The sequence below is a fragment of the Mirounga angustirostris genome, unplaced genomic scaffold (assembly GCF_029215605.1).
Source record: "Mirounga angustirostris isolate CCGP_5_RB_7025 unplaced genomic scaffold, mMirAng1.0.hap1 SCAF_10, whole genome shotgun sequence".
Lineage (NCBI taxonomy): Eukaryota > Metazoa > Chordata > Mammalia > Carnivora > Phocidae > Mirounga > Mirounga angustirostris.
The window spans coordinates 79,386,911-79,405,998 of NW_026991718.1; the positions used below are offsets into that span (position 1 = coordinate 79,386,911).

At 48.0% G+C, this 19,088-nt stretch overlaps 1 protein-coding gene across 10 annotated transcripts in view; it reads left to right on the top strand.

The window, feature by feature from the left end:
* The window catches only part of NPAS2 (neuronal PAS domain protein 2), a 166,746-nt gene that overhangs the window by 56,614 nt on the left and 91,044 nt on the right, over positions 1 to 19,088 (top strand). Inside the window, exon 1 of one of the 10 annotated variants that reach the window (XM_064572631.1) lies at positions 14,820 to 15,043. The exons of the other annotated variants lie outside the window; for them this stretch is intronic. The gene's annotated coding sequence lies outside the window, so the exon portion shown is untranslated. Of the gene's footprint in view, positions 1 to 14,819; positions 15,044 to 19,088 lie in introns of those variants that run through there. 10 annotated transcript variants of the gene reach the window in all.

Below are 19,088 nucleotides of genomic sequence, written 5' to 3' on the forward strand. Positions count from 1 at the left end.
TTATTTTGAAGCCTCCTGTTTATATCTTTAAACATATTAAACATACTTATTTTATGGTTTATGTATGATCTTTCCAATGTCTGAAATCATGAATCTGATTTCTCTTTCTATTGTTTCTGCAGAATCTTGTCCATGGTGTCCTTTTTGCACATTTTGTGAATTCTGAATGGGCTTCTGTTCTTTGGAACATGATCCGTAAAAATTTTTAAAGCCTGGGTTAAGGTTACTTTCCTCTGAGGAGGATTGGTATTGGTTCCACTGTGTACCCGAGTATTCCCAACCTGAAATCATTTTAAATTCTCTCTTATGGATTTTCAAACCACACAGGTAGAATATGGGCCCGAAACCTGTGTGAAGACCATCTTGTGATTTTGACAGCTTGGGGGAGACTGTTTTTCTTGGGGTTGAAGAAGTCAAATTCCTTCCCGTCCCTTCTGTGTGAGCAGGTTTGCTTCCTCCCATGTACACTGAACATAGCAGTCCTTTGAGATCTGAGCTTTATACAAGGGTTTCAAATGGAACTCTCCACCATGGACAGGGTTTATCTCTTCCTTCTGCTTCTTTCCACGCAGCATCTTATCAAAGTTGATAGTCACCAGGGTTCGTCTCCTGGGAAAATCTAGCTTCAGTTTGCTTACTCTTAGGACCTCTACTTCCACTCTGTGTTTGGCCAGCTCAGGAGCAATTCAAGTGTTTTCTATTCTTCTATCTTTCACTTTTAGTTGACTTCATTAGGGGGTTGTCTAGGGTATCTGGAAGTAGAACCACATGCAGTTAATAAATGGTCTGTAGGCCAGAACATTTGAAGCCAAGGGACCCCATTTGTTTCTAGCAGATGCCACCATCTCTGTTAAACTCCTCAACCAAGGATGGCATGGATAGGCCTCATCTTCTTCCTTGTCCTTTGTGGTCAGCAAACATCTGCCAACTAGCACTATTGCACAAGGGGTTACACAGATACCAAGTATGGTTGTGGCAAATGCTGATGCTTCAGACACCTCCAGGTGACAATTCTTCTGAGGAGTTGGCCCTTCCCCTTTTTGCCTCTGAATTGAGCTGTGTGGCCTTTAATGGCACCTTGGGCTTTGGAAGAGTCAAGTCCTGTATCATTCAGGTTTGAGATCAATGACTCTTCGACCTTTTTGTCACTGCTCTTCCAGCAGCCTTCTCCCTGGTGAGTCTGGGTGTCCTGCCACACTGCCCCAGGCATCCTGTTGCCTCCTCTTAACCCCGCGCTCAAAGGCAGGGGCCAGCAAACTGCAGCCTGTGGGTTGCATCTCACCCATAGCCTGTTTTTGTAAATAAAGTTTTATTGGAACACAGCCATGCCCATTTGTATTTCTTTGGCTTCTTTCATATCATGATAACCTACCCACAAATCTGAAAATATTTACTATCTGTCCTTTGCAGAGTTTTCCAGCTCTGCTCTGTGGCCCCACACTAGGCTGCCCACCCCTCCTTTGGCTCTTCCCTACAGTATCCTGTAGCCACGTGTTCCCTCCTCATTACCCACACTCATAACCTTGCCAGGTCTGGCCTTGCTCCACACAGCTCCCTCCTTTCCTCAGCCTGGTCAGCATTTGCCCTTTGAAACCTAGAAATGTATTTGTGCATGTTAAAAGAGAATTAATAACTTGTCCTAGGCAACCCTTGCTTAATTAAGTTAGACACTTACAGTGTCTCCTCCTCTATTAGGAATCTTCCTCCACCCTGGAGTAGGTCTTCAATGCCAGACTCTTTGGGGAAAGACAGGTACCTTGACTCCATCCATTTATATGTTCACTGCAAATACACATTTGAAGAAGCAGACATAGTCTTGGAAATAAAACAACAAACATATGAAACAACATTGTAGTAAAGTTAAGTAGCACTTAATGGCATCAGAGAAGCTCTCCTTTTAAAGCAATATCTTGAAGAGTGAAGAATTAATTTCTACTAAAAATGGTCACCACTAAGTATGTCTGTCTTGCAGAAGAGGCTCATCGATATGCTTTCTGTAGCTGAAAGAGCACGGCCTCGTGGTAAGGAGTGTGGACTATGGAGGTAGACTGCTTAGGTGGTGATCCCTACTCTGCCACTAACTAACTGGTGATCCTGGGCAAGTCACTTGGTTTCTCCATGCCTCAGTTTCCCCATCTGGATAAAAGGGCCATTGGGTTACTAACATGATGCAATGAGATAAAATATTTTAAAGTACCTAGAACAGTGCCTGGAGCCTAAGAAGCCTTCATGTTATTTAATCTTTCTGACCTTGTTTCCTCATCTGTAAAATGGAAATCAAAATACCAAACTTTTATGTTGTTTGAGGAGTGACCACGATGGATTTAAAGCACCAAAACAGGACACACCATAGAAGCCAAATAAATTATAGATAGATGCCATTTTCTGGGGTTTCATTAATATTTGTTCCATATTTCCCTTTCCCTGATGGGGCTCTCTATAAATTCCTTTTTTAAAAGAAATCATTTTTGGAAACATCTAGACCTAGTGGCCATCATCAGGATGGTGGGCCTTCAATGACTGCTTTAGGCTTGTTCTGTTGCTAAACACTTGATGAAAGGCCCAGAGAGGTTTGTGAGTATTCTCTTGTCAACCTACTCTACTTACCCCAATACTCAGCCACCACTTCCAGGAAGCCTTCCCTGATCCCTAATCCCCACCACCTTGGTGCTTCTATGGCTTCCTGTAATAACTATCTGTCCGCTGAGACAGGGAAGGAGTTATTCATCTGCATATCTATTGTAACTGACACACTATATTCCATTAGGTACCCAAGACCTACTGGCTCAGTGCATAAAAAATTAATAAACAGATGCCAATTAAAATCTCTTTGAGAATACACAATGAAGATATCTATCTTAAGAATTTTGCAGTATGGGTTCAATTTCTCCACACAATATTAAATCTCCTGAGAGTACTGTATAAATATATCCCCCTTTTTTTAAACATGTCTCCAAATTGCAGAGTTAATGGAAACACATGCACAAAATAACACCTGCAATATATACCAGCTCAGCTATGTTGTCCTTTAAGAACTCTGTCTTCTCCTATTCTTTACATTTGGTTTGAATGCCATTTTGCCTTTGAATGCCATCTCTAAAAATATTTTAGAGTTATGATATAATAAGATGTTTAGTTTCATAATAATTCAGTGGGGATTTTTTTGATGACTGGATTTGGTCTACACGATAAGCAAGGCTGCTGGACCTATGCAATGGATTGCAAGTGAGCTCAGAACCACCCCCCCCCCCACTGCCACCGTCCCTTCTATATGTTGTACCTGCTCTGTTACTCCTCGCTGGAACTATCTATAGCATGATAGGGCTAAGAAGGCCTTAAAGGCAGATAATGGCTCCACATTTCAATGAACCTGAAAAATGGAAGGGGCTTCTGGCGACTTTTTTTCAAGAGGGCAGTTTTAAATATATAATCGAATCTCGATTGTCAAGCAAGTAGAGACGAGTCGTGGAATGAGACCCACACGGTGGAATTAACCAAGATCAATTATATTTGAATCTGCTGTGTGCTGAGCAGCCTACATTGCCTTGCACAGGCCAGAGGTATGGTGTCTGCTTCAGCGGAGAAACTGGGGATTCTTATACAGTAATTACAATTTTAAAAGAAAAAAATAAGAAGGAAGACATGGTTTTCTGCAAGCTCTCGTGCAGTCCTGCGCTGTGGTCAGGGCAGGACACTCGGGTGCTCTTCACCACAGGGTTTCTCCTGTCCTCCAGGTTGGGGTGCTGTGATGCAGGGTTTCAAGCCAGAACCTGGAGAAGGGAAGGTGGACCTCCCAAAGGATCATTTGTCCATCACATTTGCATTTATTGAAAATGAGTGTGGAATCCTGTCCCTTTTAGCAGGTTGAAGAGAATTTTTTCATCATTTTTAGAATCAAAAGCTTAGGACAAGTGCTATATACATACACTGGAATATTACTCGGCCATCAAAAGGAAGGAATTTCTGACATGTGCTACAACATGGATGAACCTTGAAGATCGTATCCTAAGTAAAGGAAGCCAGACACAAAAGGACAAATATTGCATGATTTCCACTAATACGAGGTCCCTAAAGTGGTCATATTCATAGAAACAGAAAATAGAACAGTGGTTGCCAGGGGCCAGGTGGAGGGGGGATGAGGAGTTAATATTTAATGGGCATAGAGTTTCAGTTTGGGAAGATGGAAAAGTTCTGGAGACGGATGGTAGTAATGGTTGCATGACATTACATATGTTCTTAATGCCACTGAACTGTCCATTAAAAATGATTAAGATGGTAAAACTTTTTGGTAGTAATGTATATTATACCATAATTTTTTTTTAAAAGCTTAAGTGGGATGCCTGGGTGGCTCAGTCGGTTAAGCATCTGCCTTCAGCTCAGGTCATGATCCCAGGGTCCTGGGATTGAGCTCTGCATGGGGCTCCCTGCTCCGCTTGCCCCTCCCCCTCCACTTGTGCTTTGTCTCTTGCTTTCTCTCAAATAAATAAGATCTTAAAATATATATAAATAAATAAATTTTTAAAAAGCTCAAGCACACACACAACACTAGGGGATCATATAGATGTGATTGTGAAGCCTCATTACGTGGGTTCTCGGGCAGGGGAACAGCATAGTCCTTTCTCTGAGGTCAAACAGGCTCAGACCCTGATGGATCCTGGAAGCATACAGCTGGTTGAGACTTAAAGTGGGCAGGACTGTGTTCTCTTGGTTTTGCAGACTGGAGGTCATTTACTTTGGCATTTAAAATTTTTTTTTTGATTTTTATTTTTTGAGAGAGCACATGAGTGGCGGGCAGGGGGAGGGGCAGAGAGACAGGGAGAAAGAGAATCTCAAGCAGACTCCCCACTGAGCCTGGAGCCCAACATGGGGCTCCATCTCACGACCCTGAGATCATGACCTGAGCCGAAATCAGGAGTCAGATGCTTAACCCACCCAGGCACCCCCTGCTTTGGCATTTTTAACAAAGATTTAAAGCTTATGAAATTTGCCAGTCAGGCTGGTCTTAAGGCCCAGATTAAGCAGCATGTTCTTTTTTACTTAAATGCAGAACAATAGCAGACAGCATAAAAGCTTTCCCAGGGCTGTTTCTCCCCTGAAGTAACAAAAAGGAAGATGGATGGGGAAAAGCTCCCCCATGGAATCAGATACTGCAGGAAGCAAATTCCAAACCGCATGATGTGAGCGCATAGGGAAATGGAGTCAGGTGAAAACCATGTGAAGCACAGAGAGTTCTGAAGTGAGGGCTCTTGCGCTATTTTTAGTATCAAAAATGCTGTGAGTCCTGTTATTCCATTACACTCCAGCGAATCAAATTATTTGCCTTTCTCCACATTTACCACTACTAATTGTTGTGTCTGATTAAATCAGAGCAGGCCTGCCTTTGAGGTGGCGGTCATCCATGTAGAGCCCCACTTTGGGGTTCTACGGGGGGCCCCCCTGGTTCTGTTCTACCTTCCCCATATCTGGCATTCGGAGCCACACATTCGAGTGACAAATGCACTTTTCGGCATTTCTTCAGGGGAGACAGGACAATCAAACATTTCGAACCAAAGCACCAGGCCAGTACCATGTTGAGGGACCAGAATGCATTGAGTGGAGCAGCAGAGCCATGGCTCACCCCCCAGGCCTGCAGTGAGGGGCTCCTTCCGCTGCTCTCCAGATTGGTGCAGCGTGGTGTCGGTGCCGCCCTCACTTCTGGTAGGCACCCCCGGAGAACATGAAATCAGGTGTCAGCCTCCTGCTTCCGGACCTGGCCTTCCCCAAAGAGGCCAGGCGTCAGAATCTCTGAGGGGCCCAGGGGTCTGTATTTTAGGGGCTCTCCAAGTAACTCTGCTGCCCAGCCAGACTTGAGAAGCACGGCCTTAACCAGTTATTTTCTATCAGTGGTAGTGAGAAAAGAGCTCAGATGTGAACGTGGTGCCTGGTGAGTGGAGAGGGAAGTAGCTGGAAGCCGGACTGCTGTCTCTTGACAGCAGTCATGGTGTGCGTGCTGGTCTTTTAGGAAAGCCGCACCTCGCTAAAAGCCATCGCTTTGGCCATCTCACCTGCCTGAAAGACACAGCAAAACAGGTCACAGGGCGTTGCATGCTGAGCTCCTAAAGAAGGCAGCCAGCCCGGCGGGCCCCTCCGCCTGCCCTAACTCTTACCCCAGATGTGCAGGTGGAGGTGGTGCCCTGCTCTCAGGTGCTCAGGGGAGCAGTGCTGTGAAGAGCGGAACTGCAGCAGCCACAAAGAGACAGGTGACCCTGGTGACCAGAAAGAGGACAGACAAGGGAGACAAAGCTGATAGAAGAACCAAAGAGGTCTGGTCCCTATTTACGTGTCTAATCGAGAAGGCTACAGGCCAAGAGGAGACAGGATCACCCCCAACACAATGGGCATGCTTTGGAACAGCTGAGAACCTGGAAAGCTAGCAGCTTACCTTTCCAGTGTTGGCTAAAAGCATGAGAAAATTCCACAACAACAAGCTAGAGAAAAACAGCTACCTGTAAAACTGAAGGAAGAAGAAGAAAGGCACAGAGTACTTTGGCTTCTTCAAAACCAAAGATGGCTTTAGCCTCATCTGCAATGGCCTTGTGTGGTCATTAGGCTCAATAAGAATATACACTCTCGGTTATCTGCCAGCCAAATCGAGGTCACTTCCCTCTTTTTTTTTTTTAAATATTTTATTTATTTGTTTATTTGATAGAGTGAGAGAGAGAGAGCAGTGGGGAGGGGTAGAGGGAGAAGCAGGCTCCCTGCTGAGCAGGGAACCTGATGTGGGGGCTTGATTCCAGGACCCTGGGATCATGACCTGAGCCAAAGGCAGATGCTTTTTTTTTTTAAGATTTTATTTATTTATTTGAGAGAGAGAATGAGAGGAGAGAGAGCACACGAGAGGGGGGAGCATCAGAGGGAGAAGCAGACTCCCCGCTGAACAGGGAGCCCAATGTGGGACTCGATCCCGGGACTCCAGGATCATGACCCGAGTTGAAGGCAGTTGCTCAACCGACTGAGCCAACCGACTGAGCCACCCAGGCCCCCCACTTCCCTCTTTTGTTTGCAAGAAAAGTTGGCTAATTTTGTTGGTGTTGATTTTGTAGATTCTCAATGATACCCAGCTATAAGGGAGTGATGTTTACTTGTTTGAAATGTATCCAAGTTCAAATAATATAACCTGGGCTTTAAATGTTACCACTAATTTTTTTTAAGGTATCTGTAAATTATTTAGGACAAAATGCCTTCTAAATCTTTTCATGAAAGTGCAATAGAAAATACCTCTGGGGCACATATTAGTAGATATGAATAATTTGCTTCACATAGTATTTAAATATTCAAGATTTGGTGGATCACATTTTTCTCTTTTCTTCCAATCTCTGAGATTTAAAGGTGACCCATTGGGAGGCATTTGACTTCAAATCCGAGGTTGTAATGTTCTTAGAATCAGCTTCCCCTGACTCCTCACTCCCAAATTCGGTATGGCCTGGCCACCGAGAGCACCTATCTCTAGAAATGTGGGAGCCAAGCTAATCAGGACAAGAATATCCTGTTGAACTCTTTGCAAAAGGCTTTCACATTTTTTAGGTTAAAAATAATCACAAACAAGGAGCAAGGCATGTGCTACAGCAGCTTAGGGAGAGTGGTCACAGACTGTATGCCTGAGTGAGCCAGCTTTGGGGGGCCTCTGGCCACCTGTGCTCATGAACTCTAGTCCGGTCACAGCAGGGCACACCCTGCTTACTTCCAAGGACAGCATTTCAGGAGGCTCCTTAACGATCAAGTGGAGGGGGCACCCGAGGATATTTGGCCTGAAACAGACAGGTCTCTGGGGGGACAAGATCACCTTTCTCTGATTCTTGAGAGCTGATGTCATCCCTAGGATGGCTTTAATAAAAAGGAAAAAAAAATATTAGCGGAAAATAACAAGGCTGTGGAGAGATTGGAACCCTCGTATATTGTTGTAAACTGATAACAGCTGCTGTGGCAAAGTTTCGTGGTTCCTCAAACAGTTAGACGTGGAGTTAGCACATGACCCAGCAGCTCTGCTCCTGGGTATACACCCAGGAGAAATGAAAACATGTGTCCACACGGAAACTTACACCCACGTCCGTAGGAGCATTGTTCTCAGCAGCCAAAAGGTGGATGCAGCCCAAGTATCCATGAATGGATGAATGAAGAGACAAAATGTGCTATAAACATATAATGGAATAGTATGAACCCTTAAAAGGGAAGGGAATTCTGAAACAGGCGCCCATGTGAATGGACCTTGAAAACATTTCATTTACGGGAGAAGCCCGAGACAAAAGGTCATGTGTCGCATGATTCCTTTTATATCCTATATCCAGAATAGGCAAATCCATCAAGATGGAAAGGGTTGAAGGGGAATGGAGAGCAGTGACTTAATGGGTACAGGGGGTTTCTCTGAGGTGATGACAAAGTTTTGAATCTAGAGACAGGTGGTGGTTGCGCACCTTGTGAATGCAGTAAGCAGCACTGAAGTGTACACTTTAAAATGGTTAATTACATGTTAAGTGAATTACACTTCAGTTTTTAAAAATAGCAATAATTTAATAGTTTTCTTAAAGATTTTATTTGAGAGAGAGTGCAAGCGGGGATGGGGAAGGGGCAGAGGGAGAGGGAGAAGCAGGCTCCCGGCTGAGCAGGGAGCCCGATGTGGGGCTCGATCCCAGGACCCTGAGATCATGACTGGAGCCCAAGGCGGATGCTTAACCGACTGAGCCACCCAGGTGCCCCTAAAAATAGCAATAATCTAATCTGAGTGCTGTCATTCTGGATAGCCCCTGGACACATAGCAAGAAGAAATGAATAGAAGCCCCCGGGGCGGGGAGGGAGGGACAGTGGTATTTTGGCTCAGTAGGAAGAATTTTCTAACGAGTTCAACTAACAGGAAGTGGAAGAGGCTGCTGGGGACAGTAGCACGTCCCCCCACCCCCCTCCATGGAGGAGACTTGGCGCGCAGTCGATGGCGTGTCGTGGATGGTGCTGCTTCGCCACCCTGGGCACGTCCGGAAAAAGGCTCCCGGGTGTCCATCTGTCTTAGGTGGAAGAGGTGACCTCTGGTGTCCCTCCCGCCACCCCTCCACCGCAGCAGGCACTTCTGTCTTCCTGACGGTGGGGCCTTGCGCGCCCTGGGAGCCTCACTGCCCAGCGTGAGCAGCGCACCTGCAGCTCCAGGGGCTCCCGGGCGCTGGTGAGCAATGCAGGATCTCAGCCCTCCCCAGACCGCACCAGATCAGAATCTGCCCTTTAGCACGATCCCAGGGGGATGTGTACGTTTCTACAGAGCCAAACACCACTGTAGACCTTCATTTCCAAAACACTTGCAACTGCTTTTCTCGTCTCAGCTCCTGAACAATCGCGAGTAGCCACTGCGGCAGGTGACACCTTGTCGCTGTTTGCTGGAAGAGGAGGTTGAGGCCCAGAAGGCTTCCCTCACTCCATGGGCTGCTGACAGTGCCAGTCTCGTGGTGCCTAATCCGGGGCCCCCTCCACCGGGCTCCAGAGCCTGTTCCCTTCATGTCGGACTGCCTCCCCACCTCCCTCCTGCCGCCGACGATGCCTTGCCCACAGCCCAGGCTGAGTCAGTCTTTGATGTGCTGAGGAAGAAGAGACAAAGGATGGCGGAAATGCAGGGCCCCCTCTGCTGTATCAAACTCTCAGGTGCCAAACGCACCTGAGCTTCCGTGGGCGCGCTTCTGTCTCCAGATCTCAGTTCAGACTTTGTGCCGTATTCTATGTTGTGATTGGGGGGCGGGGGCCGCGCTGAAGACGGTGCTGGTGAGAGTGGGAACAAGGATGAAGATACGTGGCAGCTCCTGTAAAGGTGGGGAAGGGTGGAGGCCAGGCAGGGATGCCCAAGGGAAGGAGCCCTTGGAGGGGGAGCTGGAGGAGCCCGTTGTTTCTGTTGTGCTGGAGTGGGGAGCCAAGGGGCAGGTGCAGCAAGCCCTCTTCTAAGTTTGGCAAATATTGTTCCTAGCATGACCAGCCAACACCAATGAAACATTTTCAGGCTGTGTGACCTTAACCTCTTCTGCTCTGGATTCCTCATTAGTAAAGAGGGGAGCAGCCCTGTGGAGCCCAAGATGGAAGGGAAGAAGTCTCCTATGGCCTGGGTGATGGGCCAGCCGAGGGCCCCAGGTCTCTTTACTGCAAGAGCTTGCTGAAGAATCTTGGTGACTCTACAGGGCCACACCGCAGTGTAATGAGAAAGGAAAGTATGGCTGGTAGAGGGAAGGTTTGGGAGAAGGGCAAGCTGGCCACTGAGGGTCACCATGCTTCTCGAATGTACTCCTGACACTTCAACTGCTTGGTCCCAAACAGGTGAATTGGCAGCAGGGCTTATTTGCCAAGTTACCTTTTAGAAGTCGACAGGCTCTGGGTGTTGCAATGCTTGGTAAAACCGAGAGCTGGAAGAGCAATCAATAGAAGCAGCAATAAAGAACAGGCAGGGTCTGAAATGTCTGAGTCCTGGCTTTCTCATCCCAGCGTCAGTGGCACCCAGCAGAAACAAGCAGAGGGACAGAATGGGGTCTCGTTTCTCCACACCCGGGAGGTGTTGGTGCAGGGTACTTCCCCGGGCTGGATGGACCTGCTTGAGGAGGGGCCTGGAGAGAGTGGAGGACCCATCCCCGGCCTTGGGGCTTTATACTGGACGCTTCCTCACGGCTCAGCGCTTTTACTGCCATTTGCTGCTCCCTTACTCTTGAAAAACTTATATTTGGCAGTAATTATAGATTCAAAGGAAGTTGCAAAGCAGTCCATGCTCCATGTACCCATCACCCGATTCCCCCAGTGCCTACAGCTTAGCACCAGGAAACGGATCCTGGTACAACGTGTGTGTCTCGTGCTGTCATGTTACCACATACGTAGCTTTTTGCGACCACCATCACCTGTTCCCTTGAATTTAAAAAAAATAAATAGCTGTGGGATCCTCACAAACTCTGTATGGACTGATTCCCTGGTGCTTTCCTGATGGCAGGAAGGGGCTACTGTGCATCCCCAAATGGGGGAGGCATGGTTCACGTTGTATTCTAGAGCTGTGTGACCCAGCGACCCTCTGTCTCGCCTGTATGAAGTCACATGCACATGCACACTCTCATACTTTCTCTCTGGAAGCTTCAAAGTGCGGAGCAGACAGCTCCTTGGCTGGGCAAGGGGAGGAGCCTGTTCTGTTTATCTGAATTCCTTTTAAAGGAATCAGCGTGAAATCAGACAGACTTGGAAGTAGAGGTTGCTTTGATCTGTAAGAAAAGGAAACCAACCTAACCAGTGGGAAATCACTTGGAGTCATGTGCGCCCTACACATGAAGCATAGCTAATCATCCTACAAGGACACCAGAGTCTGCAATGGACTGGAATAGAAACAAATAGAGGAAGAATTTGCACCCAGACATCACAGCACAGACAACCCACAACGATTGCCATTTTACTTCTTTAATACCAACTTTCAGATAGAAGGTTAAATTTTTTTTTAACTGACCCCCGTCTAAAAAACAAAAGACTTTTGGGATCCACCAGGGCTGGATGTTGTCATCAGTGACTGTGTTTATGCCAGGCCATCAGCAAACTTGGTCACAGGTGGTGCAAGCAAGGTCCTACAGGGTCAGAATGGATTCATATTCTAGTCATCCCCGACTGAGAGCATCAGCACCTGACAGAAGACCGGAAGTCGTGCCCATGACCTATGTCGGACTCATTTGCGGAGGGGCGTGTCAGAGACACACTCCGTAGCTGCACAGACCTGAACGTCAGGCAGCCACATGCTCCAGGATATGAAGGAGTTAGGTACCCAGGGTTAAGATAGCACAAAGATAGTCCAAAAACGGGGTTACACCTTCCCGCTGATGAGGCCCCATCACACAGAGCAGTCTTCCTGTCTCTCTCACTCCCCTGGATGGTGGTGTGTGGCCCTGAGGCCATTTGTGAATTTGCAGAAAGAAGAGCAGCTCCTAGCATGGGGAGCCCAGCTCTGGCCTCCTATCTCCTCATCCTGCCCCTTAAAAGTCCCCCAAGGGCAGGGAAGGTGTTTGAGAGAACTTTACCCTGGTTCTGAATTCTGGTTTCCAAACCCAGATCTGTGGCTACAGCTCTGTGGGTCATTGTTCAAGCTGCTTGCTCGTGCGTGAAACCACTCGGTTTTTCAGCATTTTAAAGTTTCTATGAGGCTGTTCTTCCTGAATTCAGTTCCTTCCTCTTTGTCTAAACCCAAGTCACACTCTCAGTCTTCTCCTCCTGGCCGTACGAGGGCACTTAGGAACTTATCAGAAAGCAAACCAAGATAAGAGACAACAGAAAGAGGAAAGCATATGCTTTGCACAACTCACCACAATCCCCTCTCTGATGCGGGGTGTTCTTCCTGCCCCTGGGATTCTTGGCCTCACAGCGGTGTAAATCTTACTGTGTTGCCATCTTACCATGTTGCCATGCAACAACATATGGGAATGCCACGTGCGTGTGCGCGCCCGCACACGCACACGCACACACACACACCCATACATTGTTAAAACCTCACTTGTGATCATGGCTAAGAAGGGCTATGATGTTGTTAATATAATATTTTATAACCTCCAAATGTTTGCAAGTGTAGGGCCAGAGACGGACCACTCCCCAGAGGGGGCTGGCCTGGTGTCGTTCCTACGTAGTCATGAACTTGGCTTCTACTCTGGAGCAAGGCAGAATAAACACTTTAAACCACGTGAAGGAGGAAGAAATCTCAAATGAGTGAGAGTGTCGGTAAAGAAGAGAGAAAATATTTCTAGGAGAAAGAGGAAGGATCTAGTAATTCTTATTGCCGTTTTATTTTTAAATTATATATATATTTAATTTCATGTATACACACATATATAATACCCGTATAATAGAGAGCTTGACTTTATTTAATGAGAAGTGGTCTAAGATCCTTTACTTTTTTATTCTTTTTTTTTTTTAAAGATTTTATTTATTTGACAGAGAGAGATACAGTCTCTGAGAGGACCACAGCAGGGGGAGTGGGAGAGGGAGAAGCAGGCTTCCCACCGAGCAGGAAGCCCGATGTGGGACTCGATCCCAGGACGCTGGGATCATGACCTGAGCCGAAGGCAGACGCTTAACGACTGAGCCACCCAGGCGCCCCTACCTTTTTATTCTTAATGAAAGAAGGAATGAATTGCAACAAATATGCATTGCTTCTCCGTCAGAAAACAATGAGAAAATCTGTACATGTTTTCATTCAAACCAGACATCGCCTTTTGTTTTATTTATTTGTCTGTTGGCTTCCTTTTCCTTCAAACAAGTTTGCAAAAAATGAAATTTATGTGTTTACATTTACGACATCCAAAAATGTTAGTGTGACCTTGGAGTGATTGTTTGGTTTTGTTCTAAAGAATCTGATTGTTTTTTCTTAGACTCAAGAATTTAGTGTACTCGGGGGATTGAAAACTGCATGATTTAATTTAGGTAAAGATAAGAATGTAACACCACTAAACATACAGAATTACTTAGTTAAGCAAGTAAATCAGACATGCTTTGAGATGCTGCGGCTGCACTGAATTAATAATCATTGAAGAGTAGATTTGACTAATGTGCACTCCATGTATTTGAACAGCACTTCACTTCCAACTTTGTTAAATATGGCTAAAAATGTAAAATTAATTATTTAAAACCATAGAAGGAATCCAACCTTCCCCCAATTTTACCCCGAATTACAAAGTTTAAAAAAAAAATTGCAGTTAGTCGTGGCCCTAATGGAAAGCAGGTGTACGATACTCTGTTAAGCAGACTAATTGGGGGTGATGAGCTTTGCACTGCAGAAGGATCATTAGTGAGGGTAGGATTCTGCACTCCTCCAGCGCGTGGGCCCTGAGCCACTCACACATTTAAAGTATGATTCAGTTCACAGAAATGTTGTTTATCACCAGCTCTTCAGGAAAATACTCTTATGCAAGCTCAAGTCCCTTAGTACAGGAACCTTTTGGATTGCAAGGGACATTTAAAAGGACTTGTTTTGTGGGTTTCCTGGTAGCTGGTAAATATCTTTGCAATTTAAAAAATAAGCTAATTGATGTCCATGATTAGTGTCATTTAAATGTGAAATAGCACCTTTATTTTTTAAGAATTTCTTTTTATTCATTTGAGACAGAGAGAGAGAGAGCAGGAGCCCTGGGGAGGCAGAGGAAGAGGGAGAAGCAGACTCCCTGCTGAGCAGGGAGCCCGACGCGGGGCTCGATCCCAGGACCTGGAGATCATAACCTGAGCCGAAGGCAGACACTTAACCATCTGAGCCGCCCAGGCGCCCCACCTTTTGAATGGTTCCTAGGATTGCTGTTGTAACAACCGCCTGAGCTAACATTAATTGAGCTCACATTTGAGGTGCTTTACGGGTATTGTGTCCTTAAGTCTCAGCTGCTCTGTGAAGGCAGAGAGAGGTGCAGTAACTTGCCTGAGGTCACTCAGCTAGTGAAATGTCAGAGCCGCGTTTTGAACAACGCTGCGTTGTTGCCTCTTTGCCCGCGGATCCTCATCCGTCCAGGGCACAGCTATGTGCTAAGTGAATGCGTGAACAAAGGCTCAAGGGCCAGGAGGAAGAAGGAAGGAAGGACTGACTTGCAAAGGCCGAGGGATGCCCTTTCTGCCTTTTTGTTCTTGAAAATGCTAAAGAGAAACATTTTCAGGTCAGGTCGTTTCTGAAAGAGGGTGGGTGAACGTTCTCAAAGTCGTGGGGTTTCACAGCTGAGTGTTTCTAAAAGGTTTATTGACAAGACCTTGTGATACCTCTGTCACAGAACTGAAATAAAGAGGGAACAATGTCCAGCATTTTAGAAGAAAGCCTTCTAAAAATTATACATATCTGCATTTACAGATTCTGTCACCGAGGCCTGGCCTGAGACACAAGACCACCGCTCTGTGGAGAAACTTCTCTGGGGACCCCCCCCCAAAGACTAACTTCTGTTTGTTCCTGCTCTGGGGGCACCAGTAAACTATTTGAGGGTTGAGCTAGGGGTCCTGTCCCTCCTGGGAGTCCTGGGGAGCAGGACCTGACCCCCCGGGACCCCAGCTTCACCTCCAGGTTTGTGCTGGGCCCTTCTGAGAAAACCGGATTTCAGACATCAGCTCCTGGAAGTAGGTTAGATCACCTGGGCCTCGGGGGAATTTGCCTCGTCATGTCCAGGGCTTTGTCCAGCGTCTGAACCCAAGAGGCCCGAAGGGGTGGGTTTTCCGTCTGGACAGCTGCAGGCTGGACCAAACGCGGGGGACACAGCAACAGGAGAGCGCCCCCTCTCCAGCGCAGGGCTCCTGGGCCCGCTGGTCCTGGCGCCGCCCACCCAAATCTGTCCTTGCCCCCAGCGAGCATCTGGTGATCACCGGGAGCCGTGGGGGTGTTGGGGGGGAAGAGGCGGCAGGTGGAGGAAGGCCTGGCGGCAGTGACTCGAATGGATTTGCCTTTTGAAGACAGGAAAGTGGCAGTGGGTGTCAGGCCACACTGTCCTTTTTGTGCAGGTTTTTTTTTTTTTTTTTTCTTTTAAACCAACTCTGCAGCTTTCTTTGAATTTCCCTCATTACCTGGGTCCCCTGGCTGCCCCCTTGAGGCTGCCCCGAGCCGCCCGGCCTGGGCTGTGAGCCGGCACGCACATCAGTAGTTCATCAACGGTGCTTGGTGCTGCTGAGCTGACCTACTTTTCCTGTTTGCCCACAGCAGGCTAAGCCTGTTTAGCGTTGTCCAGAGGGGCTGGGCAGAGCAAGGAGCTTTCCGAGTCGTACAGATGGCAGTCTTCTGGGTGAACGTGGTTTAATCTGTTTGCCCTGCTTTCCATTAGTCTAAAGGGTTAGGGCCCAGCACCCGAGGTGATGCGGGGACAGGTCCAAGTGCAGGGCATCCTGTGTCCCAGTTCGGCCTGTCTCCTGGAGATCCTGTGGTGTGGGGAACCAAGGCTTCTCTCCAAACTTTAAAAACAGATTTCTAAATGGAAGCTCTTTGGCCACGTATCTCCTTACTGGGGACCTGTACTGAGCCCCAGGAACCTCTGCTTGCTGAGACGCAGAGAGGATGGGAACTGTGCTTGCCCTCCCTGGAGGGGGCTACCTTCTAGTGTGTGTGTGGCGGGGACAGGGGGACACAGGGGTGACCGGCTAAGGCCGAGGCCCCGCAGAAACAAATAGAGATTGTAATGAGGTAAGGATGGCAGACGTGGGGGCGGGAGTAGGGGTGCTTCCCTAGCCTTGGATGGGACCAAGGTGGAGGGAGGAAGAGGATGGTGTTGCCAGTGTAGTTGTGAGGGGACGAGGATGGAGGAGGGGACGGTGTGACAGGGGGTGGCAGCTGGTCAGTCCAGGGCTGAGCATGGATGCCACGCTCCAGAACGTGGAGTGTGTCCTCCGAGCCAAGGGGAGTGTGCATTAGTAGGTGTGCATATCCCCCCTGCCAACACATAACACACACTTACTGCTTTTATTCTTTGCTGAAATCTTGCTGCGTTGCTGCTTGTGGGCGTAGGATAGTGTCTGTTAGAGTTGTTCGGGGAAGAAACTCGTGGGATCAGATAGGCATGATTAAATAAGCTGACATACGAGAAAGCCAGAAGCTAGCGCTTTATCTTTGTCACTAACTCCTCCTGTATTTGTGCATAGCAAAATGCCTTATGAACGGTGTCCTGGGCCTGCCCTTTCCGATGGCGAAGCCCTGACGGAGCCGTCCTCACCATGGGGCTCGTGTCTGAAACCCTCCTGGACACCGTGAAGGCGCCACCCCCCGGGAGGGTCAGGCCAGAGGGCGAATGGTGCATTTCCCGGGGTCACTTCATTGGACATGCAGGAGAGGCGAGAACGCAGACTTTGCTTTAAAAAAGAAAAAACAGACTTCTACTTTCTCTCGCAGTTTCTTCAGTGTTATCAGGCCAGATGGGAGGAGAGATCTTCTAAAATACCTTTCATTTACAACATGAATATCTGAATGTACAAAGTGGGGAAACTGGAGGTTTCTAGTCCTGCCAGGGCACAACCCAGTTGGCCTTTAAATGGTGTGAAAGTCGGGCCTTTTTGGACCTGCTGACAACTCTCTGCTCGCTTGATGAACAAGCCTGTCTCGGGTAGTGATTCCCCTACCGTCGGCTGAGGTCTTCCTGGTGGAAGTGCTCGGAGCCTCTTCTCTCGCGGGGTTGGGGCTTCTTGGTCTGTGTTTGTGTCTGTAGGGCAGGCCTTTCCTCAGACTCCGTGTGTGCAAGGGGCTGTGTGTTTCTGGAAGGGAAAATGGAAGGCAGGTATCCAGCGAGGGAGGGAAGGACATGAGTCTATGTTGGAAATCACCCTCCATCCAAAGCTGGTGGGGCATCCAGACATGGAATTGTTTCTACAGAACCTTCCTGCTTTACATCTCATGAAGGCAGCTTGTTCACTGGCAGGGACACCCCTTTTCCTTCTGCCCCTCCCCCAGTTAGAGGCTGCTTGCCGTGGGGGGGCTGGACCTCTCCTCGGGGCGCCCCCTGGCTGGGCCCCTTGTGGCATTGGTGACTGGCTCAGTCTATGCACTGTGTGCTCACAGAGGCACACGCGGGGCGGGGCACCCAGGACAGGAGCGGTCACTTTGAGCAGGCACGAGGCCACCCTCTGCTTCAACAGGTCTGGGTGTCAGTGGTCAAGGCCCATTTCCCGACCGTGGGCACCAGATACAACCAGACTCGGGTCGGGTGGGGAGGCCTGTCCAGGCGGCTTGGATGCACCTGTCAGCACTCCCCACCGCAGAGGAAGACCCCACAGGCCAGCAGCCCCTCCCTGGGGGGAGTTATTCCCAGCTGAATTGTACCACAGGGAGCCAACAGCAGGAACACCAGGGGGGCTCTAACTCCGGGGATACCTGTGAAAAGTGAACACGGTCAATACAACGAGTCACCATAGGGTCTCACAGCACGAAGAGTGCTCCCATGGCCTCTGATCAGCCCACGGGCTTGGCAGGAGCTGCCTGGCTTTTCACAGACAGCAGACTGCATTCCCCATTGAAACTGTAAAGAAAAGAAAAATCTGTCAATGAGAGGAGAGGGAAGGCAACGCAACGTAAGGCCGTTTGTACCAATGAGGCGTATGGTGTTAGGTGTGCAGCTCTGAAGGTCCGGGCCTGCTCTCGCCACAGAGTCAGGTTTCTGACCTCCGTGCTGTGAAAAAAGGAGGCGATTCAGCTTTCTCGCCCACCATCCCTTGCTAAGTGCTTTGCAGGGGTGAGCTGCCCTCCTGGGTCTCACATGGACGGGGGAAAGTGGGCATCATCCCGCATTTGCAGTGAGGTAGTCCTTCTCGAGGCTCTGTCCAGGCCACCACGCTGTGAAGGGAGGAAGGCAAAGGACATTCGAACTTAGATCCTGTCGGCTCCCAAATTAATTGTGTTGCCTCCCACCGTTGGCAGTTCACGTGAAACATCCCACATTTTGATTAAACATTATTTGAAGCTCTGATGTGAAACCCCAAATTCCACAGCCTGGGTGTCCAAAACAGGCCTGGCCTCTTATTTCAAGGGCATCTATTCCTTTGGCTCTCCTTGCAAACTTGAGCACAATGAGGATGAGTGTTCCCAGGCCGGAAGGAGCATTAGTACCAACGGTTACGTGGAGGGGAGATGTTGGCTGGAGCAGGGTTTTATGGATCCATTTCAGTTTGTCAGTGGCAGCTGACGAGTGGTTCCCAACAAAGGCTTTCACTGACTCAGCTCTGAGCATGACTCATAAATCTCCTGTTCCCCTCTTGCTGATTTTTATAGGCATCTATTGTCCACACCCTGACCACACACTGTCCCCCATCGGATTCTCTAGTTGACTCAGGTTTTCGCTGTGAAGGCTAAACTCTTTATAAAGGGGCCCTCTGAAAGGAATCTGAAGTGATTGGAACATAAGATCCAAAGGTTGCAAGAATAATAGGTCCTGCGAGGATGAACCTAATATCCAGATATCGAGATGCTTTTTATTTTGGAAGTTCTTTGCTGACCGAATGATGTCATTGTAAATTTACTTAATAACGAAGTTTCTTTCTCTATCCCCTCCCTCATTGCTCTTTCCCTGAATAATGAATCATCAGACCCTTGGAAGCGGGACTCATGATCCTAACTGACAGATAAAGCCGAAGTGTTGACC